Below are 26,822 nucleotides of genomic sequence, written 5' to 3'. Positions count from 1 at the left end.
CCGCTGCTCTTTCCGTGCATGCCGCAGTGGTTTAGGTTCGCCAGAACGGCTGAGAAAAGCGCAGGGCAGGTAACTGCACGCTTGGCGGCTGTTGCCACGAGCGAGGGAAGTATCCATGCGCAGTTTTGCATCCTCGAGGGCCAAACACAGTACATAAAGACTCGGAAAGCACTGTCTCTCGCCATCGGCCATACCATGTTGAATACGCCGGTTCTCGTCCGATCACCGAAGCTAAGCAGCATTGGGCTCGGTCAGTACTTGGGAGGGAGACCACCTGGGAACACCGAGTGCTGATGGCATTTCTTTTGCATTTTTATTCGCCCTTCACGTTTTTTTTTTTTTTCTGTCATAGTTGCGCAGTGTCTCAGGCAACTATAGGAGGTGACGTTATTTTGTTATCGATAATACAATCTCATCGGCAACGTGTCCAACGTGTAGTACGTGCGGACGCGAAACTGTGGCAAAACTCGAAGCGAACCCGTGGCGTCTCGGCTGTCATTCTGACGTCTGCCGCGGCGGGTACACTGCAGATTAAACTCTAGCAAAGCCCCAAGATAGCTGGGAGGCCCAGTGTGCGCATAACACTGCGCAGAAGCGCACAATATGCGCCCACCGCACCATGCACCGCACCCACTGCCGGTCCATGTGTAAACAACACAGGCTCGCTCCCGCTGCTCTTTCCGTGCATGCCGCAGTGGTTTAGGTTCGCCAGAACGGCTGAGAAAAGCGCAGGGCAGGTAACTGCACGCTTGGCGGCTGTTGCCACGAGCGAGGGAAGTATCCATGCGCAGTTTTGCATCCTCGAGGGCCAAACACAGTACATAAAGACTCGGAAAGCACTGTCTCTCGCCATCGGCCATACCATGTTGAATACGCCGGTTCTCGTCCGATCACCGAAGCTAAGCAGCATTGGGCTCGGTCAGTACTTGGGAGGGAGACCACCTGGGAACACCGAGTGCTGATGGCATTTCTTTTGCATTTTTATTCGCCCTTCACGTTTTTTTTTTTCTGTCATAGTTGCGCAGTGTCTCAGGCAACTATAGGAGGTGACGTTATTTTGTTATCGATAATACAATCTCATCGGCAACGTGTCCAACGTGTAGTACGTGCGGACGCGAAACTGTGGCAAAACTCGAAGCGAACCCGTGGCGTCTCGGCTGTCATTCTGACGTCTGCCGCGGCGGGTACACTGCAGATTAAACTCTAGCAAAGCCCCAAGATAGCTGGGAGGCCCAGTGTGCGCATAACACTGCGCAGAAGCGCACAATATGCGCCCACCGCACCATGCACCGCACCCACTGCCGGTCCATGTGTAAACAACACAGGCTCGCTCCCGCTGCTCTTTCCGTGCATGCCGCAGTGGTTTAGGTTCGCCAGAACGGCTGAGAAAAGCGCAGGGCAGGTAACTGCACGCTTGGCGGCTGTTGCCACGAGCGAGGGAAGTATCCATGCGCAGTTTTGCATCCTCGAGGGCCAAACACAGTACATAAAGACTCGGAAAGCACTGTCTCTCGCCATCGGCCATACCTTGACCTGGCGGCAATTTGCGATAACTACATCGTCGAACCGGTTACGTTTAGCGATCACTGTTGTGTCATATTCACCATTGGCAGGAATGTGACACCTCAAGCGAAATTCAGCTGGGACTTGTGGAAACTGAATGCAAAGTTACTAAAGGACGATTCGTTTGTTTTAGAAACAAAGAACGTGTTAGAAGAAGTTCGGTTGAATTATGGAAAAAGTTGGGCAGAAAAGTGGGAGGAATTCAAAATTGATGTCAAAATGAGGGCTATTGAAAGGTCCGTAGGAATCAAGCACGCTGAGAAAGCGAAACAGAAGAACCTAAAACAGATGTTGAAAGAATTAATTACAGAGGAAAATAGAGCTCCGGGACTATACAGTGACCTTATCAGCGAAGTTAAAGCAAAGCTTGAGGTTATCGATGCGACATTGTTTCAGGGAGCTGCAATTCGTGCACGAGCAGATCGCTTGCTGGCAGATGATATGCCCAGTAGGCGAAATTTGACGACAGAAAAAAGATACGCTAGAAGAAAAGATATCGTAGAAATTGAAAACAAAGGCATTCTGACAGACAATCCCAAGGCGATAAGGGAGGCTTTCAGTGAGCATTACCGTGATTTGTTCGCTTCCAAATCGGCAGATGTACAGGCCTTTCAGGATGAATTTTTAAGTCTATTACCCCGACTGGCCAGTGAAGACACTGACATCCTGTCTGCCGACTTATCAACAGCGGAATTGGAATGCGCTATTGATGAGCTTCACTTGGGGAAATCGCCAGGTACTGACGGGATAACAGCAGAATTTGATAAGGCGTTCAAACGTGAAACTGCTCTCATTTTGCAACGCGTTTATGAAGAGTCATATAGAACTGGTATTTTACCACCGTCGTTTTCTGGTGCACATACAGTGCTTATACCGAAAACTGACAATCCTGCTCAGCTTAAGCAAGTTACAGGTTATCGGCCGATAACGCTTACTAATGTTGATTATAAAATTTTTATGAAAGTATTAGCCAAACGTTTACAATCAGTTATGGACATCTTGGTTGGCCCCCACCAGACATGTGGAATTCAAGGGCGGACCATCTTCACGAATGTTCATGTCACTCGGAGTATACTGGAATGCTGTGACGCTGACTTTAGGCGAGTCGCAATGTTGCAAATTGATTTAGAGAAGGCATTTGACCGTGTATGTCATGACATTCTTTTTAAAATCCTTGAACATGTCTGTGTTGGAGAAGTTATTTTAAAAGGGGTTAAAATGGCCTATAGCAACTGTACCACGAATCTGGTTGTTAACCGAGAGCTCACAGACAGAATTGCCGTTAGAGCATCCGTGCGGCAAGGCTGCCCAATGTCACCGCTACTTTTCGCTCTGTACCTGGAGCCACTTTGCCGAAATGTAATAAATAACAGCTGTATTCGTGGTTTCGAACTGGAAGCATGTGAAATTAAAGTATTGGCTTATGCCGATGATGTGGCAGTTTTCTGTAGTGACCACAGCAGCATAGAACATGCGATGTCGGTTGTTCGTAGATTTTGTGTTGTAACCAATAGCGTTGTTAACCTGGACAAGTGTGCGGGCCTTTGGCATGGGAATTGGGCATCAGCGCCTTTGTTTCATGCAAGTGTAAAATGGTCACATGTTCCTTCCAAATACCTAGGTGTACCTCTTGACAAGTATCGAGATAACGATGACTTTTGGAAGGAGAAAATTCAAGAACTCTCCACGCGTGCACAGAAATGGTCGGGGAAGGAACTGTCTGTATTCACGCGCGCAAACATATGCAATGTATATCTGGTTTCAAAAGTGTGCTATTTGTTGCAGGTCCTTTCATGCTCTCGACTTAGCATTCAAAAGTTTCATCGTCTCTTCGCAGTTTTTGTTTGGCAGTCCTCATGGGAGGGGACTAAACGTGATAATTTATTTCTGCGTTTGAGAAAAGGGGGTCTTTCCTTGCCACACTTGTACCTGAGGCAGGTGGTGTCAAGATTTCTGTTTCTTCGAGATCAACGCGACCCTTTCCTGCGGACATTTATTCAAGTGAGGCTTTCTTCGGCTTTGCCAAACTATGTTATTTCCAGTGTGGACGGGATGAGATACAGTGCAAGTAGGTTTTTGAAAGAAGTGGTCTTTGCTTTCCGGTTTCTGAATGCGCGCTTCAGTTTGGAATATCTTTCTAATGTCACGCGTAAGAAATTGTTAAAAGATTTGCTCGACTCTGTCTTCCCGGAGCCAATCTATCGATCTATGTATAGTGGAGGCCAAGCAGGAAATGTTTTAAAAAGAGTACGAAAAATGTTGGTGCCAGCGGGTGTGAAGACGTTCTTCTTCAAGTTACACACTGGGACGTTGCTGGTTAAAACATGGATGGAGGAAAAGGGATTGTTTCTACCATGGGGTGCTGACTGCTTGTTGTGTCGCAAACCAGAGTCAATAGAACACGTTTTTATTGATTGCTGGGATGCGCTGCTCTTTTGGGACGTGCTCCAGCGTACAATAAAGAAAGACTTACCCCTAACGCCGTATGGGATACGATTCCTGGACATAGAGCCGGATCTTTATAAATATGATGTAATTTTCCTGCTTGGCCTGCACAGTATTTGGCGAAGCAGGATGGCTGTACGACACTGTGATGAAGATGCGCGTTCTGTCCGCGATTACTTCAAAGAAAACATATTTAAGCTACGTGAAGTGTACAAGGAGCTATGTTTTGGAGATGAAGTTATCGAGTTGATGGGAGAGTTGTGTTCCCTGAGACAGTTTTGATTTTCTCACGCGAGTGAAACACATGTCCGTTCTTGTTGTTTGAGTGTGCAGCGCAGAACATCTGTTTATGATCTGTTGTAATCTGTCAAAACAGGCAATAAAGAGAAAAAAAAAAAAAAATCGGCCATACCATGTTGAATACGCCGGTTCTCGTCCGATCACCGAAGCTAAGCAGCATTGGGCTCGGTCAGTACTTGGGAGGGAGACCACCTGGGAACACCGAGTGCTGATGGCATTTCTTTTGCATTTTTATTCGCCCTTCACGTTTTTTTTTTCTGTCATAGTTGCGCAGTGTCTCAGGCAACTATAGGAGGTGACGTTATTTTGTTATCGATAATACAATCTCATCGGCAACGTGTCCAACGTGTAGTACGTGCGGACGCGAAACTGTGGCAAAACTCGAAGCGAACCCGTGGCGTCTCGGCTGTCATTCTGACGTCTGCCGCGGCGGGTACACTGCAGATTAAACTCTAGCAAAGCCCCAAGATAGCTGGGAGGCCCAGTGTGCGCATAACACTGCGCAGAAGCGCACAATATGCGCCCACCGCACCATGCACCGCACCCACTGCCGGTCCATGTGTAAACAACACAGGCTCGCTCCCGCTGCTCTTTCCGTGCATGCCGCAGTGGTTTAGGTTCGCCAGAACGGCTGAGAAAAGCGCAGGGCAGGTAACTGCACGCTTGGCGGCTGTTGCCACGAGCGAGGGAAGTATCCATGCGCAGTTTTGCATCCTCGAGGGCCAAACACAGTACATAAAGACTCGGAAAGCACTGTCTCTCGCCATCGGCCATACCATGTTGAATACGCCGGTTCTCGTCCGATCACCGAAGCTAAGCAGCATTGGGCTCGGTCAGTACTTGGGAGGGAGACCACCTGGGAACACCGAGTGCTGATGGCATTTCTTTTGCATTTTTATTCGCCCTTCACGTTTTTTTTTTCTGTCATAGTTGCGCAGTGTCTCAGGCAACTATAGGAGGTGACGTTATTTTGTTATCGATAATACAATCTCATCGGCAACGTGTCCAACGTGTAGTACGTGCGGACGCGAAACTGTGGCAAAACTCGAAGCGAACCCGTGGCGTCTCGGCTGTCATTCTGACGTCTGCCGCGGCGGGTACACTGCAGATTAAACTCTAGCAAAGCCCCAAGATAGCTGGGAGGCCCAGTGTGCGCATAACACTGCGCAGAAGCGCACAATATGCGCCCACCGCACCATGCACCGCACCCACTGCCGGTCCATGTGTAAACAACACAGGCTCGCTCCCGCTGCTCTTTCCGTGCATGCCGCAGTGGTTTAGGTTCGCCAGAACGGCTGAGAAAAGCGCAGGGCAGGTAACTGCACGCTTGGCGGCTGTTGCCACGAGCGAGGGAAGTATCCATGCGCAGTTTTGCATCCTCGAGGGCCAAACACAGTACATAAAGACTCGGAAAGCACTGTCTCTCGCCATCGGCCATACCATGTTGAATACGCCGGTTCTCGTCCGATCACCGAAGCTAAGCAGCATTGGGCTCGGTCAGTACTTGGGAGGGAGACCACCTGGGAACACCGAGTGCTGATGGCATTTCTTTTGCATTTTTATTCGCCCTTCACGTTTTTTTTTTTCTGTCATAGTTGCGCAGTGTCTCAGGCAACTATAGGAGGTGACGTTATTTTGTTATCGATAATACAATCTCATCGGCAACGTGTCCAACGTGTAGTACGTGCGGACGCGAAACTGTGGCAAAACTCGAAGCGAACCCGTGGCGTCTCGGCTGTCATTCTGACGTCTGCCGCGGCGGGTACACTGCAGATTAAACTCTAGCAAAGCCCCAAGATAGCTGGGAGGCCCAGTGTGCGCATAACACTGCGCAGAAGCGCACAATATGCGCCCACCGCACCATGCACCGCACCCACTGCCGGTCCATGTGTAAACAACACAGGCTCGCTCCCGCTGCTCTTTCCGTGCATGCCGCAGTGGTTTAGGTTCGCCAGAACGGCTGAGAAAAGCGCAGGGCAGGTAACTGCACGCTTGGCGGCTGTTGCCACGAGCGAGGGAAGTATCCATGCGCAGTTTTGCATCCTCGAGGGCCAAACACAGTACATAAAGACTCGGAAAGCACTGTCTCTCGCCATCGGCCATACCTTGACCTGGCGGCAATTTGCGATAACTACATCGTCGAACCGGTTACGTTTAGCGATCACTGTTGTGTCATATTCACCATTGGCAGGAATGTGACACCTCAAGCGAAATTCAGCTGGGACTTGTGGAAACTGAATGCAAAGTTACTAAAGGACGATTCGTTTGTTTTAGAAACAAAGAACGTGTTAGAAGAAGTTCGGTTGAATTATGGAAAAAGTTGGGCAGAAAAGTGGGAGGAATTCAAAATTGATGTCAAAATGAGGGCTATTGAAAGGTCCGTAGGAATCAAGCACGCTGAGAAAGCGAAACAGAAGAACCTAAAACAGATGTTGAAAGAATTAATTACAGAGGAAAATAGAGCTCCGGGACTATACAGTGACCTTATCAGCGAAGTTAAAGCAAAGCTTGAGGTTATCGATGCGACATTGTTTCAGGGAGCTGCAATTCGTGCACGAGCAGATCGCTTGCTGGCAGATGATATGCCCAGTAGGCGAAATTTGACGACAGAAAAAAGATACGCTAGAAGAAAAGATATCGTAGAAATTGAAAACAAAGGCATTCTGACAGACAATCCCAAGGCGATAAGGGAGGCTTTCAGTGAGCATTACCGTGATTTGTTCGCTTCCAAATCGGCAGATGTACAGGCCTTTCAGGATGAATTTTTAAGTCTATTACCCCGACTGGCCAGTGAAGACACTGACATCCTGTCTGCCGACTTATCAACAGCGGAATTGGAATGCGCTATTGATGAGCTTCACTTGGGGAAATCGCCAGGTACTGACGGGATAACAGCAGAATTTGATAAGGCGTTCAAACGTGAAACTGCTCTCATTTTGCAACGCGTTTATGAAGAGTCATATAGAACTGGTATTTTACCACCGTCGTTTTCTCGTGCACATACAGTGCTTATACCGAAAACTGACAATCCTGCTCAGCTTAAGCAAGTTACAGGTTATCGGCCGATAACGCTTACTAATGTTGATTATAAAATTTTTATGAAAGTATTAGCCAAACGTTTACAATCAGTTATGGACATCTTGGTTGGCCCCCACCAGACATGTGGAATTCAAGGGCGGACCATCTTCACGAATGTTCATGTCACTCGGAGTATACTGGAATGCTGTGACGCTGACTTTAGGCGAGTCGCAATGTTGCAAATTGATTTAGAGAAGGCATTTGACCGTGTATGTCATGACATTCTTTTTAAAATCCTTGAACATGTCTGTGTTGGAGAAGTTATTTTAAAAGGGGTTAAAATGGCCTATAGCAACTGTACCACGAATCTGGTTGTTAACCGAGAGCTCACAGACAGAATTGCCGTTAGAGCATCCGTGCGGCAAGGCTGCCCAATGTCACCGCTACTTTTCGCTCTGTACCTGGAGCCACTTTGCCGAAATGTAATAAATAACAGCTGTATTCGTGGTTTCGAACTGGAAGCATGTGAAATTAAAGTATTGGCTTATGCCGATGATGTGGCAGTTTTCTGTAGTGACCACAGCAGCATAGAACATGCGATGTCGGTTGTTCGTAGATTTTGTGTTGTAACCAATAGCGTTGTTAACCTGGACAAGTGTGCGGGCCTTTGGCATGGGAATTGGGCATCAGCGCCTTTGTTTCATGCAAGTGTAAAATGGTCACATGTTCCTTCCAAATACCTAGGTGTACCTCTTGACAAGTATCGAGATAACGATGACTTTTGGAAGGAGAAAATTCAAGAACTCTCCACGCGTGCACAGAAATGGTCGGGGAAGGAACTGTCTGTATTCACGCGCGCAAACATATGCAATGTATATCTGGTTTCAAAAGTGTGCTATTTGTTGCAGGTCCTTTCATGCTCTCGACTTAGCATTCAAAAGTTTCATCGTCTCTTCGCAGTTTTTGTTTGGCAGTCCTCATGGGAGGGGACTAAACGTGATAATTTATTTCTGCGTTTGAGAAAAGGGGGTCTTTCCTTGCCACACTTGTACCTGAGGCAGGTGGTGTCAAGATTTCTGTTTCTTCGAGATCAACGCGACCCTTTCCTGCGGACATTTATTCAAGTGAGGCTTTCTTCGGCTTTGCCAAACTATGTTATTTCCAGTGTGGACGGGATGAGATACAGTGCAAGTAGGTTTTTGAAAGAAGTGGTCTTTGCTTTCCGGTTTCTGAATGCGCGCTTCAGTTTGGAATATCTTTCTAATGTCACGCGTAAGAAATTGTTAAAAGATTTGCTCGACTCTGTCTTCCCGGAGCCAATCTATCGATCTATGTATAGTGGAGGCCAAGCAGGAAATGTTTTAAAAAGAGTACGAAAAATGTTGGTGCCAGCGGGTGTGAAGACGTTCTTCTTCAAGTTACACACTGGGACGTACGTTGCTGGTTAAAACATGGATGGAGGAAAAGGGATTGTTTCTACCATGGGGTGCTGACTGCTTGTTGTGTCGCAAACCAGAGTCAATAGAACACGTTTTTATTGATTGCTGGGATGCGCTGCTCTTTTGGGACGTGCTCCAGCGTACAATAAAGAAAGACTTACCCCTAACGCCGTATGGGATACGATTCCTGGACATAGAGCCGGATCTTTATAAATATGATGTAATTTTCCTGCTTGGCCTGCACAGTATTTGGCGAAGCAGGATGGCTGTACGACACTGTGATGAAGATGCGCGTTCTGTCCGCGATTACTTCAAAGAAAACATATTTAAGCTACGTGAAGTGTACAAGGAGCTATGTTTTGGAGATGAAGTTATCGAGTTGATGGGAGAGTTGTGTTCCCTGAGACAGTTTTGATTTTCTCACGCGAGTGAAACACATGTCCGTTCTTGTTGTTTGAGTGTGCAGCGCAGAACATCTGTTTATGATCTGTTGTAATCTGTCAAAACAGGCAATAAAGAGAAAAAAAAAAAAATCGGCCATACCATGTTGAATACGCCGGTTCTCGTCCGATCACCGAAGCTAAGCAGCATTGGGCTCGGTCAGTACTTGGGAGGGAGACCACCTGGGAACACCGAGTGCTGATGGCATTTCTTTTGCATTTTTATTCGCCCTTCACGTTTTTTTTTTTCTGTCATAGTTGCGCAGTGTCTCAGGCAACTATAGGAGGTGACGTTATTTTGTTATCGATAATACAATCTCATCGGCAACGTGTCCAACGTGTAGTACGTGCGGACGCGAAACTGTGGCAAAACTCGAAGCGAACCCGTGGCGTCTCGGCTGTCATTCTGACGTCTGCCGCGGCGGGTACACTGCAGATTAAACTCTAGCAAAGCCCCAAGATAGCTGGGAGGCCCAGTGTGCGCATAACACTGCGCAGAAGCGCACAATATGCGCCCACCGCACCATGCACCGCACCCACTGCCGGTCCATGTGTAAACAACACAGGCTCGCTCCCGCTGCTCTTTCCGTGCATGCCGCAGTGGTTTAGGTTCGCCAGAACGGCTGAGAAAAGCGCAGGGCAGGTAACTGCACGCTTGGCGGCTGTTGCCACGAGCGAGGGAAGTATCCATGCGCAGTTTTGCATCCTCGAGGGCCAAACACAGTACATAAAGACTCGGAAAGCACTGTCTCTCGCCATCGGCCATACCATGTTGAATACGCCGGTTCTCGTCCGATCACCGAAGCTAAGCAGCATTGGGCTCGTTCAGTACTTGGGAGGGAGACCACCTGGGAACACCGAGTGCTGATGGCATTTCTTTTGCATTTTTATTCGCCCTTCACGTTTTTTTTTTTTCTGTCATAGTTGCGCAGTGTCTCAGGCAACTATAGGAGGTGACGTTATTTTGTTATCGATAATACAATCTCATCGGCAACGTGTCCAACGTGTAGTACGTGCGGACGCGAAACTGTGGCAAAACTCGAAGCGAACCCGTGGCGTCTCGGCTGTCATTCTGACGTCTGCCGCGGCGGGTACACTGCAGATTAAACTCTAGCAAAGCCCCAAGATAGCTGGGAGGCCCAGTGTGCGCATAACACTGCGCAGAAGCGCACAATATGCGCCCACCGCACCATGCACCGCACCCACTGCCGGTCCATGTGTAAACAACACAGGCTCGCTCCCGCTGCTCTTTCCGTGCATGCCGCAGTGGTTTAGGTTCGCCAGAACGGCTGAGAAAAGCGCAGGGCAGGTAACTGCACGCTTGGCGGCTGTTGCCACGAGCGAGGGAAGTATCCATGCGCAGTTTTGCATCCTCGAGGGCCAAACACAGTACATAAAGACTCGGAAAGCACTGTCTCTCGCCATCGGCCATACCATGTTGAATACGCCGGTTCTCGTCCGATCACCGAAGCTAAGCAGCATTGGGCTCGGTCAGTACTTGGGAGGGAGACCACCTGGGAACACCGAGTGCTGATGGCATTTCTTTTGCATTTTTATTCGCCCTTCACGTTTTTTTTTTTTCTGTCATAGTTGCGCAGTGTCTCAGGCAACTATAGGAGGTGACGTTATTTTGTTATCGATAATACAATCTCATCGGCAACGTGTCCAACGTGTAGTACGTGCGGACGCGAAACTGTGGCAAAACTCGAAGCGAACCCGTGGCGTCTCGGCTGTCATTCTGACGTCTGCCGCGGCGGGTACACTGCAGATTAAACTCTAGCAAAGCCCCAAGATAGCTGGGAGGCCCAGTGTGCGCATAACACTGCGCAGAAGCGCACAATATGCGCCCACCGCACCATGCACCGCACCCACTGCCGGTCCATGTGTAAACAACACAGGCTCGCTCCCGCTGCTCTTTCCGTGCATGCCGCAGTGGTTTAGGTTCGCCAGAACGGCTGAGAAAAGCGCAGGGCAGGTAACTGCACGCTTGGCGGCTGTTGCCACGAGCGAGGGAAGTATCCATGCGCAGTTTTGCATCCTCGAGGGCCAAACACAGTACATAAAGACTCGGAAAGCACTGTCTCTCGCCATCGGCCATACCTTGACCTGGCGGCAATTTGCGATAACTACATCGTCGAACCGGTTACGTTTAGCGATCACTGTTGTGTCATATTCACCATTGGCAGGAATGTGACACCTCAAGCGAAATTCAGCTGGGACTTGTGGAAACTGAATGCAAAGTTACTAAAGGACGATTCGTTTGTTTTAGAAACAAAGAACGTGTTAGAAGAAGTTCGGTTGAATTATGGAAAAAGTTGGGCAGAAAAGTGGGAGGAATTCAAAATTGATGTCAAAATGAGGGCTATTGAAAGGTCCGTAGGAATCAAGCACGCTGAGAAAGCGAAACAGAAGAACCTAAAACAGATGTTGAAAGAATTAATTACAGAGGAAAATAGAGCTCCGGGACTATACAGTGACCTTATCAGCGAAGTTAAAGCAAAGCTTGAGGTTATCGATGCGACATTGTTTCAGGGAGCTGCAATTCGTGCACGAGCAGATCGCTTGCTGGCAGATGATATGCCCAGTAGGCGAAATTTGACGACAGAAAAAAGATACGCTAGAAGAAAAGATATCGTAGAAATTGAAAACAAAGGCATTCTGACAGACAATCCCAAGGCGATAAGGGAGGCTTTCAGTGAGCATTACCGTGATTTGTTCGCTTCCAAATCGGCAGATGTACAGGCCTTTCAGGATGAATTTTTAAGTCTATTACCCCGACTGGCCAGTGAAGACACTGACATCCTGTCTGCCGACTTATCAACAGCGGAATTGGAATGCGCTATTGATGAGCTTCACTTGGGGAAATCGCCAGGTACTGACGGGATAACAGCAGAATTTGATAAGGCGTTCAAACGTGAAACTGCTCTCATTTTGCAACGCGTTTATGAAGAGTCATATAGAACTGGTATTTTACCACCGTCGTTTTCTCGTGCACATACAGTGCTTATACCGAAAACTGACAATCCTGCTCAGCTTAAGCAAGTTACAGGTTATCGGCCGATAACGCTTACTAATGTTGATTATAAAATTTTTATGAAAGTATTAGCCAAACGTTTACAATCAGTTATGGACATCTTGGTTGGCCCCCACCAGACATGTGGAATTCAAGGGCGGACCATCTTCACGAATGTTCATGTCACTCGGAGTATACTGGAATGCTGTGACGCTGACTTTAGGCGAGTCGCAATGTTGCAAATTGATTTAGAGAAGGCATTTGACCGTGTATGTCATGACATTCTTTTTAAAATCCTTGAACATGTCTGTGTTGGAGAAGTTATTTTAAAAGGGGTTAAAATGGCCTATAGCAACTGTACCACGAATCTGGTTGTTAACCGAGAGCTCACAGACAGAATTGCCGTTAGAGCATCCGTGCGGCAAGGCTGCCCAATGTCACCGCTACTTTTCGCTCTGTACCTGGAGCCACTTTGCCGAAATGTAATAAATAACAGCTGTATTCGTGGTTTCGAACTGGAAGCATGTGAAATTAAAGTATTGGCTTATGCCGATGATGTGGCAGTTTTCTGTAGTGACCACAGCAGCATAGAACATGCGATGTCGGTTGTTCGTAGATTTTGTGTTGTAACCAATAGCGTTGTTAACCTGGACAAGTGTGCGGGCCTTTGGCATGGGAATTGGGCATCAGCGCCTTTGTTTCATGCAAGTGTAAAATGGTCACATGTTCCTTCCAAATACCTAGGTGTACCTCTTGACAAGTATCGAGATAACGATGACTTTTGGAAGGAGAAAATTCAAGAACTCTCCACGCGTGCACAGAAATGGTCGGGGAAGGAACTGTCTGTATTCACGCGCGCAAACATATGCAATGTATATCTGGTTTCAAAAGTGTGCTATTTGTTGCAGGTCCTTTCATGCTCTCGACTTAGCATTCAAAAGTTTCATCGTCTCTTCGCAGTTTTTGTTTGGCAGTCCTCATGGGAGGGGACTAAACGTGATAATTTATTTCTGCGTTTGAGAAAAGGGGGTCTTTCCTTGCCACACTTGTACCTGAGGCAGGTGGTGTCAAGATTTCTGTTTCTTCGAGATCAACGCGACCCTTTCCTGCGGACATTTATTCAAGTGAGGCTTTCTTCGGCTTTGCCAAACTATGTTATTTCCAGTGTGGACGGGATGAGATACAGTGCAAGTAGGTTTTTGAAAGAAGTGGTCTTTGCATTCCGGTTTCTGAATGCGCGCTTCAGTTTGGAATATCTTTCTAATGTCACGCGTAAGAAATTGTTAAAAGATTTGCTCGACTCTGTCTTCCCGGAGCCAATCTATCGATCTATGTATAGTGGAGGCCAAGCAGGAAATGTTTTAAAAAGAGTACGAAAAATGTTGGTGCCAGCGGGTGTGAAGACGTTCTTCTTCAAGTTACACACTGGGACGTACGTTGCTGGTTAAAACATGGATGGAGGAAAAGGGATTGTTTCTACCATGGGGTGCTGACTGCTTGTTGTGTCGCAAACCAGAGTCAATAGAACACGTTTTTATTGATTGCTGGGATGCGCTGCTCTTTTGGGACGTGCTCCAGCGTACAATAAAGAAAGACTTACCCCTAACGCCGTATGGGATACGATTCCTGGACATAGAGCCGGATCTTTATAAATATGATGTAATTTTCCTGCTTGGCCTGCACAGTATTTGGCGAAGCAGGATGGCTGTACGACACTGTGATGAAGATGCGCGTTCTGTCCGCGATTACTTCAAAGAAAACATATTTAAGCTACGTGAAGTGTACAAGGAGCTATGTTTTGGAGATGAAGTTATCGAGTTGATGGGAGAGTTGTGTTCCCTGAGACAGTTTTGATTTTCTCACGCGAGTGAAACACATGTCCGTTCTTGTTGTTTGAGTGTGCAGCGCAGAACATCTGTTTATGATCTGTTGTAATCTGTCAAAACAGGCAATAAAGAGAAAAAAAAAAAAAATCGGCCATACCATGTTGAATACGCCGGTTCTCGTCCGATCACCGAAGCTAAGCAGCATTGGGCTCGGTCAGTACTTGGGAGGGAGACCACCTGGGAACACCGAGTGCTGATGGCATTTCTTTTGCATTTTTATTCGCCCTTCACGTTTTTTTTTTCTGTCATAGTTGCGCAGTGTCTCAGGCAACTATAGGAGGTGACGTTATTTTGTTATCGATAATACAATCTCATCGGCAACGTGTCCAACGTGTAGTACGTGCGGACGCGAAACTGTGGCAAAACTCGAAGCGAACCCGTGGCGTCTCGGCTGTCATTCTGACGTCTGCCGCGGCGGGTACACTGCAGATTAAACTCTAGCAAAGCCCCAAGATAGCTGGGAGGCCCAGTGTGCGCATAACACTGCGCAGAAGCGCACAATATGCGCCCACCGCACCATGCACCGCACCCACTGCCGGTCCATGTGTAAACAACACAGGCTCGCTCCCGCTGCTCTTTCCGTGCATGCCGCAGTGGTTTAGGTTCGCCAGAACGGCTGAGAAAAGCGCAGGGCAGGTAACTGCACGCTTGGCGGCTGTTGCCACGAGCGAGGGAAGTATCCATGCGCAGTTTTGCATCCTCGAGGGCCAAACACAGTACATAAAGACTCGGAAAGCACTGTCTCTCGCCATCGGCCATACCATGTTGAATACGCCGGTTCTCGTCCGATCACCGAAGCTAAGCAGCATTGGGCTCGGTCAGTACTTGGGAGGGAGACCACCTGGGAACACCGAGTGCTGATGGCATTTCTTTTGCATTTTTATTCGCCCTTCACGTTTTTTTTTTTCTGTCATAGTTGCGCAGTGTCTCAGGCAACTATAGGAGGTGACGTTATTTTGTTATCGATAATACAATCTCATCGGCAACGTGTCCAACGTGTAGTACGTGCGGACGCGAAACTGTGGCAAAACTCGAAGCGAACCCGTGGCGTCTCGGCTGTCATTCTGACGTCTGCCGCGGCGGGTACACTGCAGATTAAACTCTAGCAAAGCCCCAAGATAGCTGGGAGGCCCAGTGTGCGCATAACACTGCGCAGAAGCGCACAATATGCGCCCACCGCACCATGCACCGCACCCACTGCCGGTCCATGTGTAAACAACACAGGCTCGCTCCCGCTGCTCTTTCCGTGCATGCCGCAGTGGTTTAGGTTCGCCAGAACGGCTGAGAAAAGCGCAGGGCAGGTAACTGCACGCTTGGCGGCTGTTGCCACGAGCGAGGGAAGTATCCATGCGCAGTTTTGCATCCTCGAGGGCCAAACACAGTACATAAAGACTCGGAAAGCACTGTCTCTCGCCATCGGCCATACCTTGACCTGGCGGCAATTTGCGATAACTACATCGTCGAACCGGTTACGTTTAGCGATCACTGTTGTGTCATATTCACCATTGGCAGGAATGTGACACCTCAAGCGAAATTCAGCTGGGACTTGTGGAAACTGAATGCAAAGTTACTAAAGGACGATTCGTTTGTTTTAGAAACAAAGAACGTGTTAGAAGAAGTTCGGTTGAATTATGGAAAAAGTTGGGCAGAAAAGTGGGAGGAATTCAAAATTGATGTCAAAATGAGGGCTATTGAAAGGTCCGTAGGAATCAAGCACGCTGAGAAAGCGAAACAGAAGAACCTAAAACAGATGTTGAAAGAATTAATTACAGAGGAAAATAGAGCTCCGGGACTATACAGTGACCTTATCAGCGAAGTTAAAGCAAAGCTTGAGGTTATCGATGCGACATTGTTTCAGGGAGCTGCAATTCGTGCACGAGCAGATCGCTTGCTGGCAGATGATATGCCCAGTAGGCGAAATTTGACGACAGAAAAAAGATACGCTAGAAGAAAAGATATCGTAGAAATTGAAAACAAAGGCATTCTGACAGACAATCCCAAGGCGATAAGGGAGGCTTTCAGTGAGCATTACCGTGATTTGTTCGCTTCCAAATCGGCAGATGTACAGGCCTTTCAGGATGAATTTTTAAGTCTATTACCCCGACTGGCCAGTGAAGACACTGACATCCTGTCTGCCGACTTATCAACAGCGGAATTGGAATGCGCTATTGATGAGCTTCACTTGGGGAAATCGCCAGGTACTGACGGGATAACAGCAGAATTTGGTAAGGCGTTCAAACGTGAAACTGCTCTCATTTTGCAACGCGTTTATGAAGAGTCATATAGAACTGGTATTTTACCACCGTCGTTTTCTCGTGCACATACAGTGCTTATACCGAAAACTGACAATCCTGCTCAGCTTAAGCAAGTTACAGGTTATCGGCCGATAACGCTTACTAATGTTGATTATAAAATTTTTATGAAAGTATTAGCCAAACGTTTACAATCAGTTATGGACATCTTGGTTGGCCCCCACCAGACATGTGGAATTCAAGGGCGGACCATCTTCACGAATGTTCATGTCACTCGGAGCATACTGGAATGCTGTGACGCTGACTTTAGGCGAGTCGCAATGTTGCAAATTGATTTAGAGAAGGCATTTGACCGTGTATGTCATGACATTCTTTTTAAAATCCTTGAACATGTCTGTGTTGGAGAAGTTATTTTAAAAGGGGTTAAAATGGCCTATAGCAACTGTACCACGAATCTGGTTGTTAACCGAGAGCTCACAGACAGAATTGCCGTTAGAGCATCCGTGCGGCAAGGCTGCCCAATGTCACCGCTACTTTTCGCTCTGTACCTGGAGCCACTTTGCCGAAATGTAATAAATAACAGCTGTATTCGTGGTTTCGAACTGGAAGCATGTGAAATTAAAGTATTGGCTTATGCCGATGATGTGGCAGTTTTCTGTAGTGACCACAGCAGCATAGAACATGCGATGTCGGTTGTTCGTAGATTTTGTGTTGTAACCAATAGCGTTGTTAACCTGGACAAGTGTGCGGGCCTTTGGCATGGGAATTGGGCATCAGCGCCTTTGTTTCATGCAAGTGTAAAATGGTCACATGTTCCTTCCAAATACCTAGGTGTACCTCTTGACAAGTATCGAGATAACGATGACTTTTGGAAGGAGAAAATTCAAGAACTCTCCACGCGTGCACAGAAATGGTCGGGGAAGGAACTGTCTGTATTCACGCGCGCAAACATATGCAATGTATATCTGGTTTCAAAAGTGTGCTATTTGTTGCAGGTCCTTTCATGCTCTCGACTTAGCATTCAAAAGTTTCATCGTCTCTTCGCAGTTTTTGTTTGGCAGTCCTCATGGGAGGGGACTAAACGTGATAATTTATTTCTGCGTTTGAGAAAAGGGGGTCTTTCCTTGCCACACTTGTACCTGAGGCAGGTGGTGTCAAGATTTCTGTTTCTTCGAGATCAACGCGACCCTTTCCTGCGGACATTTATTCAAGTGAGGCTTTCTTCGGCTTTGCCAAACTATGTTATTTCCAGTGTGGACGGGATGAGATACAGTGCAAGTAGGTTTTTGAAAGAAGTGGTCTTTGCTTTCCGGTTTCTGAATGCGCGCTTCAGTTTGGAATATCTTTCTAATGTCACGCGTAAGAAATTGTTAAAAGATTTGCTCGACTCTGTCTTCCCGGAGCCAATCTATCGATCTATGTATAGTGGAGGCCAAGCAGGAAATGTTTTAAAAAGAGTACGAAAAATGTTGGTGCCAGCGGGTGTGAAGACGTTCTTCTTCAAGTTACACACTGGGACGTACGTTGCTGGTTAAAACATGGATGGAGGAAAAGGGATTGTTTCTACCATGGGGTGCTGACTGCTTGTTGTGTCGCAAACCAGAGTCAATAGAACACGTTTTTATTGATTGCTGGGATGCGCTGCTCTTTTGGGACGTGCTCCAGCGTACAATAAAGAAAGACTTACCCCTAACGCCGTATGGGATACGATTCCTGGACATAGAGCCGGATCTTTATAAATATGATGTAATTTTCCTGCTTGGCCTGCACAGTATTTGGCGAAGCAGGATGGCTGTACGACACTGTGATGAAGATGCGCGTTCTGTCCGCGATTACTTCAAAGAAAACATATTTAAGCTACGTGAAGTGTACAAGGAGCTATGTTTTGGAGATGAAGTTATCGAGTTGATGGGAGAGTTGTGTTCCCTGAGACAGTTTTGATTTTCTCACGCGAGTGAAACACATGTCCGTTCTTGTTGTTTGAGTGTGCAGCGCAGAACATCTGTTTATGATCTGTTGTAATCTGTCAAAACAGGCAATAAAGAGAAAAAAAAAAAAAAAAAATCGGCCATACCATGTTGAATACGCCGGTTCTCGTCCGATCACCGAAGCTAAGCAGCATTGGGCTCGGTCAGTACTTGGGAGGGAGACCACCTGGGAACACCGAGTGCTGATGGCATTTCTTTTGCATTTTTATTCGCCCTTCACGTTTTTTTTTTTTCTGTCATAGTTGCGCAGTGTCTCAGGCAACTATAGGAGGTGACGTTATTTTGTTATCGATAATACAATCTCATCGGCAACGTGTCCAACGTGTAGTACGTGCGGACGCGAAACTGTGGCAAAACTCGAAGCGAACCCGTGGCGTCTCGGCTGTCATTCTGACGTCTGCCGCGGCGGGTACACTGCAGATTAAACTCTAGCAAAGCCCCAAGATAGCTGGGAGGCCCAGTGTGCGCATAACACTGCGCAGAAGCGCACAATATGCGCCCACCGCACCATGCACCGCACCCACTGCCGGTCCATGTGTAAACAACACAGGCTCGCTCCCGCTGCTCTTTCCGTGCATGCCGCAGTGGTTTAGGTTCGCCAGAACGGCTGAGAAAAGCGCAGGGCAGGTAACTGCACGCTTGGCGGCTGTTGCCACGAGCGAGGGAAGTATCCATGCGCAGTTTTGCATCCTCGAGGGCCAAACACAGTACATAAAGACTCGGAAAGCACTGTCTCTCGCCATCGGCCATACCATGTTGAATACGCCGGTTCTCGTCCGATCACCGAAGCTAAGCAGCATTGGGCTCGGTCAGTACTTGGGAGGGAGACCACCTGGGAACACCGAGTGCTGATGGCATTTCTTTTGCATTTTTATTCGCCCTTCACGTTTTTTTTTTTTCTGTCATAGTTGCGCAGTGTCTCAGGCAACTATAGGAGGTGACGTTATTTTGTTATCGATAATACAATCTCATCGGCAACGTGTCCAACGTGTAGTACGTGCGGACGCGAAACTGTGGCAAAACTCGAAGCGAACCCGTGGCGTCTCGGCTGTCATTCTGACGTCTGCCGCGGCGGGTACACTGCAGATTAAACTCTAGCAAAGCCCCAAGATAGCTGGGAGGCCCAGTGTGCGCATAACACTGCGCAGAAGCGCACAATATGCGCCCACCGCACCATGCACCGCACCCACTGCCGGTCCATGTGTAAACAACACAGGCTCGCTCCCGCTGCTCTTTCCGTGCATGCCGCAGTGGTTTAGGTTCGCCAGAACGGCTGAGAAAAGCGCAGGGCAGGTAACTGCACGCTTGGCGGCTGTTGCCACGAGCGAGGGAAGTATCCATGCGCAGTTTTGCATCCTCGAGGGCCAAACACAGTACATAAAGACTCGGAAAGCACTGTCTCTCGCCATCGGCCATACCATGTTGAATACGCCGGTTCTCGTCCGATCACCGAAGCTAAGCAGCATTGGGCTCGGTCAGTACTTGGGAGGGAGACCACCTGGGAACACCGAGTGCTGATGGCATTTCTTTTGCATTTTTATTCGCCCTTCACGTTTTTTTTTTTCTGTCATAGTTGCGCAGTGTCTCAGGCAACTATAGGAGGTGACGTTATTTTGTTATCGATAATACAATCTCATCGGCAACGTGTCCAACGTGTAGTACGTGCGGACGCGAAACTGTGGCAAAACTCGAAGCGAACCCGTGGCGTCTCGGCTGTCATTCTGACGTCTGCCGCGGCGGGTACACTGCAGATTAAACTCTAGCAAAGCCCCAAGATAGCTGGGAGGCCCAGTGTGCGCATAACACTGCGCAGAAGCGCACAATATGCGCCCACCGCACCATGCACCGCACCCACTGCCGGTCCATGTGTAAACAACACAGGCTCGCTCCCGCTGCTCTTTCCGTGCATGCCGCAGTGGTTTAGGTTCGCCAGAACGGCTGAGAAAAGCGCAGGGCAGGTAACTGCACGCTTGGCGGCTGTTGCCACGAGCGAGGGAAGTATCCATGCGCAGTTTTGCATCCTCGAGGGCCAAACACAGTACATAAAGACTCGGAAAGCACTGTCTCTCGCCATCGGCCATACCTTGACCTGGCGGCAATTTGCGATAACTACATCGTCGAACCGGTTACGTTTAGCGATCACTGTTGTGTCATATTCACCATTGGCAGGAATGTGACACCTCAAGCGAAATTCAGCTGGGACTTGTGGAAACTGAATGCAAAGTTACTAAAGGACGATTCGTTTGTTTTAGAAACAAAGAACGTGTTAGAAGAAGTTCGGTTGAATTATGGAAAAAGTTGGGCAGAAAAGTGGGAGGAATTCAAAATTGATGTCAAAATGAGGGCTATTGAAAGGTCCGTAGGAATCAAGCACGCTGAGAAAGCGAAACAGAAGAACCTAAAACAGATGTTGAAAGAATTAATTACAGAGGAAAATAGAGCTCCGGGACTATACAGTGACCTTATCAGCGAAGTTAAAGCAAAGCTTGAGGTTATCGATGCGACATTGTTTCAGGGAGCTGCAATTCGTGCACGAGCAGATCGCTTGCTGGCAGATGATATGCCCAGTAGGCGAAATTTGACGACAGAAAAAAGATACGCTAGAAGAAAAGATATCGTAGAAATTGAAAACAAAGGCATTCTGACAGACAATCCCAAGGCGATAAGGGAGGCTTTCAGTGAGCATTACCGTGATTTGTTCGCTTCCAAATCGGCAGATGTACAGGCCTTTCAGGATCAATTTTTAAGTCTATTACCCCGACTGGCCAGTGAAGACACTGACATCCTGTCTGCCGACTTATCAACAGCGGAATTGGAATGCGCTATTGATGAGCTTCACTTGGGGAAATCGCCAGGTACTGACGGGATAACAGCAGAATTTGATAAGGCGTTCAAACGTGAAACTGCTCTCATTTTGCAACGCGTTTATGAAGAGTCATATAGAACTGGTATTTTACCACCGTCGTTTTCTCGTGCACATACAGTGCTTATACCGAAAACTGACAATCCTGCTCAGCTTAAGCAAGTTACAGGTTATCGGCCGATAACGCTTACTAATGTTGATTATAAAATTTTTATGAAAGTATTAGCCAAACGTTTACAATCAGTTATGGACATCTTGGTTGGCCCCCACCAGACATGTGGAATTCAAGGGCGGACCATCTTCACGAATGTTCATGTCACTCGGAGTATACTGGAATGCTGTGACGCTGACTTTAGGCGAGTCGCAATGTTGCAAATTGATTTAGAGAAGGCATTTGACCGTGTATGTCATGACATTCTTTTTAAAATCCTTGAACATGTCTGTGTTGGAGAAGTTATTTTAAAAGGGGTTAAAATGGCCTATAGCAACTGTACCACGAATCTGGTTGTTAACCGAGAGCTCACAGACAGAATTGCCGTTAGAGCATCCGTGCGGCAAGGCTGCCCAATGTCACCGCTACTTTTCGCTCTGTACCTGGAGCCACTTTGCCGAAATGTAATAAATAACAGCTGTATTCGTGGTTTCGAACTGGAAGCATGTGAAATTAAAGTATTGGCTTATGCCGATGATGTGGCAGTTTTCTGTAGTGACCACAGCAGCATAGAACATGCGATGTCGGTTGTTCGTAGATTTTGTGTTGTAACCAATAGCGTTGTTAACCTGGACAAGTGTGCGGGCCTTTGGCATGGGAATTGGGCATCAGCGCCTTTGTTTCATGCAAGTGTAAAATGGTCACATGTTCCTTCCAAATACCTAGGTGTACCTCTTGACAAGTATCGAGATAACGATGACTTTTGGAAGGAGAAAATTCAAGAACTCTCCACGCGTGCACAGAAATGGTCGGGGAAGGAACTGTCTGTATTCACGCGCGCAAACATATGCAATGTATATCTGGTTTCAAAAGTGTGCTATTTGTTGCAGGTCCTTTCATGCTCTCGACTTAGCATTCAAAAGTTTCATCGTCTCTTCGCAGTTTTTGTTTGGCAGTCCTCATGGGAGGGGACTAAACGTGATAATTTATTTCTGCGTTTGAGAAAAGGGGGTCTTTCCTTGCCACACTTGTACCTGAGGCAGGTGGTGTCAAGATTTCTGTTTCTTCGAGATCAACGCGACCCTTTCCTGCGGACATTTATTCAAGTGAGGCTTTCTTCGGCTTTGCCAAACTATGTTATTTCCAGTGTGGACGGGATGAGATACAGTGCAAGTAGGTTTTTGAAAGAAGTGGTCTTTGCTTTCCGGTTTCTGAATGCGCGCTTCAGTTTGGAATATCTTTCTAATGTCACGCGTAAGAAATTGTTAAAAGATTTGCTCGACTCTGTCTTCCCGGAGCCAATCTATCGATCTATGTATAGTGGAGGCCAAGCAGGAAATGTTTTAAAAAGAGTACGAAAAATGTTGGTGCCAGCGGGTGTGAAGACGTTCTTCTTCAAGTTACACACTGGGACGTTGCTGGTTAAAACATGGATGGAGGAAAAGGGATTGTTTCTACCATGGGGTGCTGACTGCTTGTTGTGTCGCAAACCAGAGTCAATAGAACACGTTTTTATTGATTGCTGGGATGCGCTGCTCTTTTGGGACGTGCTCCAGCGTACAATAAAGAAAGACTTACCCCTAACGCCGTATGGGATACGATTCCTGGACATAGAGCCGGATCTTTATAAATATGATGTAATTTTCCTGCTTGGCCTGCACAGTATTTGGCGAAGCAGGATGGCTGTACGACACTGTGATGAAGATGCGCGTTCTGTCCGCGATTACTTCAAAGAAAACATATTTAAGCTACGTGAAGTGTACAAGGAGCTATGTTTTGGAGATGAAGTTATCGAGTTGATGGGAGAGTTGTGTTCCCTGAGACAGTTTTGATTTTCTCACGCGAGTGAAACACATGTCCGTTCTTGTTGTTTGAGTGTGCAGCGCAGAACATCTGTTTATGATCTGTTGTAATCTGTCAAAACAGGCAATAAAGAGAAAAAAAAAAAAAAAATCGGCCATACCATGTTGAATACGCCGGTTCTCGTCCGATCACCGAAGCTAAGCAGCATTGGGCTCGGTCAGTACTTGGGAGGGAGACCACCTGGGAACACCGAGTGCTGATGGCATTTCTTTTGCATTTTTATTCGCCCTTCACGTTTTTTTTTTTTTCTGTCATAGTTGCGCAGTGTCTCAGGCAACTATAGGAGGTGACGTTATTTTGTTATCGATAATACAATCTCATCGGCAACGTGTCCAACGTGTAGTACGTGCGGACGCGAAACTGTGGCAAAACTCGAAGCGAACCCGTGGCGTCTCGGCTGTCATTCTGACGTCTGCCGCGGCGGGTACACTGCAGATTAAACTCTAGCAAAGCCCCAAGATAGCTGGGAGGCCCAGTGTGCGCATAACACTGCGCAGAAGCGCACAATATGCGCCCACCGCACCATGCACCGCACCCACTGCCGGTCCATGTGTAAACAACACAGGCTCGCTCCCGCTGCTCTTTCCGTGCATGCCGCAGTGGTTTAGGTTCGCCAGAACGGCTGAGAAAAGCGCAGGGCAGGTAACTGCACGCTTGGCGGCTGTTGCCACGAGCGAGGGAAGTATCCATGCGCAGTTTTGCATCCTCGAGGGCCAAACACAGTACATAAAGACTCGGAAAGCACTGTCTCTCGCCATCGGCCATACCATGTTGAATACGCCGGTTCTCGTCCGATCACCGAAGCTAAGCAGCATTGGGCTCGGTCAGTACTTGGGAGGGAGACCACCTGGGAACACCGAGTGCTGATGGCATTTCTTTTGCATTTTTATTCGCCCTTCACGTTTTTTTTTTTCTGTCATAGTTGCGCAGTGTCTCAGGCAACTATAGGAGGTGACGTTATTTTGTTATCGATAATACAATCTCATCGGCAACGTGTCCAACGTGTAGTACGTGCGGACGCGAAACTGTGGCAAAACTCGAAGCGAACCCGTGGCGTCTCGGCTGTCATTCTGACGTCTGCCGCGGCGGGTACACTGCAGATTAAACTCTAGCAAAGCCCCAAGATAGCTGGGAGGCCCAGTGTGCGCATAACACTGCGCAGAAGCGCACAATATGCGCCCACCGCACCATGCACCGCACCCACTGCCGGTCCATGTGTAAACAACACAGGCTCGCTCCCGCTGCTCTTTCCGTGCATGCCGCAGTGGTTTAGGTTCGCCAGAACGGCTGAGAAAAGCGCAGGGCAGGTAACTGCACGCTTGGCGGCTGTTGCCACGAGCGAGGGAAGTATCCATGCGCAGTTTTGCATCCTCGAGGGCCAAACACAGTACATAAAGACTCGGAAAGCACTGTCTCTCGCCATCGGCCATACCATGTCATTCTACTTCCAGCCACCGAGCGTGACGGACGCAGAATCATGGGCTCCCACGGAGCGGCGATAGCGGCCGGTGCCGGCCGCGGAAACAGGCTCGCCAGCGACGCAGATAAGGATTACGAGATCGTTCTGCCTACCCTGCCCACCGGACGTGTTGTTTTAAACACGGTTTTTTTGCACGGGGACGTGCGTGTGAGGCCCTACAGGGTCGAAGACTTCAGAGACGCCCTCGCCAACGTTGGTGCGCTCCCCGACGTCGTGGCGTTGGGGGCGTACCAGATAAACCATGTGTGGGCGGTGACCTTCAGCAGCGCTGACGCCGCAAAGAAACTGGCCGCCATGAAGGAGCTGGAAGTGAAGGGACGCCGCTGCATCGTTTTTGACCCAGAGGACCACCAGGTCAAGCTGCGCCTCCACTGGATGCTACACGGCGTCGCAGACGAGGACATCCGGACTGCATTCGCGGCGTTCGGCAATGTGACCGAGGTAACCCGGGAGCGTTGGCGCGTCGCGGGCATGAAGGAGAAGGGCTCCACCACGAGGACCGTGCTCTTGAAACTGAAGCCAGGCGTGAAGGTGGACGACCTGCCTCACCAGATACGAGTCGCTGGCGAGTTGGCTCTCGTGGTGGTGCCCGGGCGGCCGATGCAGTGTCTGCGCTGCGGCGGCGCGGGGCACGTGCGCCGTGATTGCAAGGTGCCCAGGTGCTCGAAGTGCCGACGCTACGGACACTCCGAGGCTGACTGCGTGCGCACCTACGCGTCGGCTACCGGGCGTGTAGCGGCGAGCGACTCCGCAGAGCTCATGGACGTTGTCGAGGCGGAGGAAGCAGCCAGCGGCATCGACGACACGGGCAAAACGGCGGGGGTTGAGCCTGCGGTTTCGACCAGCAACACCGACGCGGCTGGCGCAAAGGAGAGCGGGTCGCCCATCTCTGACCAACCTTTGACGCCTCAGGAGACGCCCAAAGATAACCCGAGCCCCCCAGAACACGTGGAAGCGGAAACAAAGGCGGCCAGCGAGAACCGCGACGAGAAGGCCGACGCCCGCGTGAACACCGGCGTGACCACCCCTGCGAAGCGTCCGCACACCGAGACCAAGGCCGACGGGGAGAAGGCAGCAGAGCCCAGCGTGGAGGAACCGCCGACAAAGACGCCCCAAGCACGACGACCCAGTCTGCGACCGCGCCCGAAGGTTCCGGATGACAGGCGTGGCGGCGACAAGGCGCCGCCTGACCAGGGGCACGTGCTCGCGCCGGGTGACACCGGCGGCGGCGGCATCGTCTAGCGACATGCTGGACGCGAGAGGTAAGCACCATGCTTTCGGTCTATTCTTCCTAAGTTAAAATGGCTTCTGCAACTCCGTTTAAAGTCGCCACCCTAAACGTTAGAGGCCTGGCAGGTAAAAGAAAACAAAGCCAGCTGTACAGACTTATAACGGAGCAAGATATTGATATACTGGCAGTGCAGGAGACTAAAGTCGATGGTGAGGAAGAGACCGGGAGCATGGTGCGACGTTTCACGTCTAGGTATTTTGCCGTCGTTAGCCATGCTGTTGGCACATCGGCTGGCTGTATTCTTTTTGTTAAGAAGTTGCCGGGAATAGAGGTACACGGTCATCATTCGTGCTTGTCGGGTCGATACGTGTCCATCGATTTTTCGCTCTGTAACATCGACTGGCGCATTGTTTGTCTGTATGCACCTAATGTGGTTGATGGCCGAGCCGCGTTTTTTGAAAGCGTCGAAGAACGGCTTCGCACGGACAGGCAGCTCATTGTTATGGGCGATTACAACTGTGTCCTTAGTGCGCGCGACAAGACAAGCGTCCGAGGTTTCAGGGATAAAAGCACCGAAGTGTTGTTACGAATGATTGTCAACTGCAACCTCGAGGATGTAGCTGAGTGTCTTGAAGGAGCGCGTGCTGTAAAGTACACACGATTCGAGGGCACAAGTCACGCACGGCTAGACCGAATTTATGCATCCGCGGAAACTGTACCTAAATGCAATAGTTATGTAGTTCTGCCGGTTTCATTTTCTGACCACTGTTTGGTTCAATGCTGCATAGGTTTCATTAAGAAGGGGAATGGTTTTTCATGGGAAATGTGGAAGTTAAATGACAAGCTACTCCAGGACGAATTTTATAACCGAGCTGTAAGGGAAGAAATAG

The 26,822-nt window shown here is 48.6% G+C and overlaps 10 non-coding genes and 5 pseudogenes across 10 annotated transcripts; all 15 read left to right on the top strand.

The window, feature by feature from the left end:
- The first annotated feature begins 180 nt into the window (after positions 1 to 180).
- On the top strand, positions 181 to 299 carry LOC149368921 (5S ribosomal RNA). Its single transcript, XR_016287245.1, has one exon. It is a non-coding gene; the product is annotated as a 5S ribosomal RNA (ribosomal RNA).
- A 549-nt stretch (positions 300 to 848) lies between these two features.
- On the top strand, positions 849 to 967 carry LOC149368920 (5S ribosomal RNA). The gene has a single exon (XR_016287244.1). It is a non-coding gene; the product is annotated as a 5S ribosomal RNA (ribosomal RNA).
- Positions 968 to 4,406: 3,439 nt separating this feature from the next.
- LOC149368919 (5S ribosomal RNA) lies at positions 4,407 to 4,525 on the top strand (annotated as a pseudogene).
- Positions 4,526 to 5,070: 545 nt separating this feature from the next.
- LOC149368918 (5S ribosomal RNA) lies at positions 5,071 to 5,189 on the top strand. The gene has a single exon (XR_016287243.1). It is a non-coding gene; the product is annotated as a 5S ribosomal RNA (ribosomal RNA).
- A 545-nt stretch (positions 5,190 to 5,734) lies between these two features.
- On the top strand, positions 5,735 to 5,853 carry LOC149368917 (5S ribosomal RNA). The gene has a single exon (XR_016287241.1). It is a non-coding gene; the product is annotated as a 5S ribosomal RNA (ribosomal RNA).
- Positions 5,854 to 9,294: 3,441 nt separating this feature from the next.
- Positions 9,295 to 9,413, top strand: LOC149368916 (5S ribosomal RNA; annotated as a pseudogene).
- A 546-nt stretch (positions 9,414 to 9,959) lies between these two features.
- On the top strand, positions 9,960 to 10,078 carry LOC149368915 (5S ribosomal RNA). The gene has a single exon (XR_016287679.1). It is a non-coding gene; the product is annotated as a 5S ribosomal RNA (ribosomal RNA).
- Positions 10,079 to 10,625: 547 nt separating this feature from the next.
- On the top strand, positions 10,626 to 10,744 carry LOC149368914 (5S ribosomal RNA). Its single transcript, XR_016287240.1, has one exon. It is a non-coding gene; the product is annotated as a 5S ribosomal RNA (ribosomal RNA).
- Positions 10,745 to 14,187: 3,443 nt separating this feature from the next.
- LOC149368913 (5S ribosomal RNA) lies at positions 14,188 to 14,306 on the top strand (annotated as a pseudogene).
- A 545-nt stretch (positions 14,307 to 14,851) lies between these two features.
- On the top strand, positions 14,852 to 14,970 carry LOC149368912 (5S ribosomal RNA). Its single transcript, XR_016287239.1, has one exon. It is a non-coding gene; the product is annotated as a 5S ribosomal RNA (ribosomal RNA).
- A 3,446-nt stretch (positions 14,971 to 18,416) lies between these two features.
- On the top strand, positions 18,417 to 18,535 carry LOC149368911 (5S ribosomal RNA; annotated as a pseudogene).
- A 547-nt stretch (positions 18,536 to 19,082) lies between these two features.
- Positions 19,083 to 19,201, top strand: LOC149368910 (5S ribosomal RNA). Its single transcript, XR_016287238.1, has one exon. It is a non-coding gene; the product is annotated as a 5S ribosomal RNA (ribosomal RNA).
- A 547-nt stretch (positions 19,202 to 19,748) lies between these two features.
- LOC149368909 (5S ribosomal RNA) lies at positions 19,749 to 19,867 on the top strand. Its single transcript, XR_016287237.1, has one exon. It is a non-coding gene; the product is annotated as a 5S ribosomal RNA (ribosomal RNA).
- A 3,440-nt stretch (positions 19,868 to 23,307) lies between these two features.
- On the top strand, positions 23,308 to 23,426 carry LOC149368908 (5S ribosomal RNA; annotated as a pseudogene).
- Positions 23,427 to 23,974: 548 nt separating this feature from the next.
- Positions 23,975 to 24,093, top strand: LOC149368907 (5S ribosomal RNA). Its single transcript, XR_016287236.1, has one exon. It is a non-coding gene; the product is annotated as a 5S ribosomal RNA (ribosomal RNA).
- Positions 24,094 to 26,822: the final 2,729 nt, after the last annotated feature.

This window comes from Amblyomma mixtum, chromosome 1 (genome assembly GCF_055824585.1).
Source record: "Amblyomma mixtum isolate Tamu chromosome 1, ASM5582458v1, whole genome shotgun sequence".
Classification (NCBI taxonomy): Eukaryota; Metazoa; Arthropoda; class Arachnida; order Ixodida; family Ixodidae; genus Amblyomma; species Amblyomma mixtum.
The sequence above is the reverse complement of the archived record's forward strand: the minus strand, read 5'-3'. Positions and strand labels throughout refer to the sequence as shown.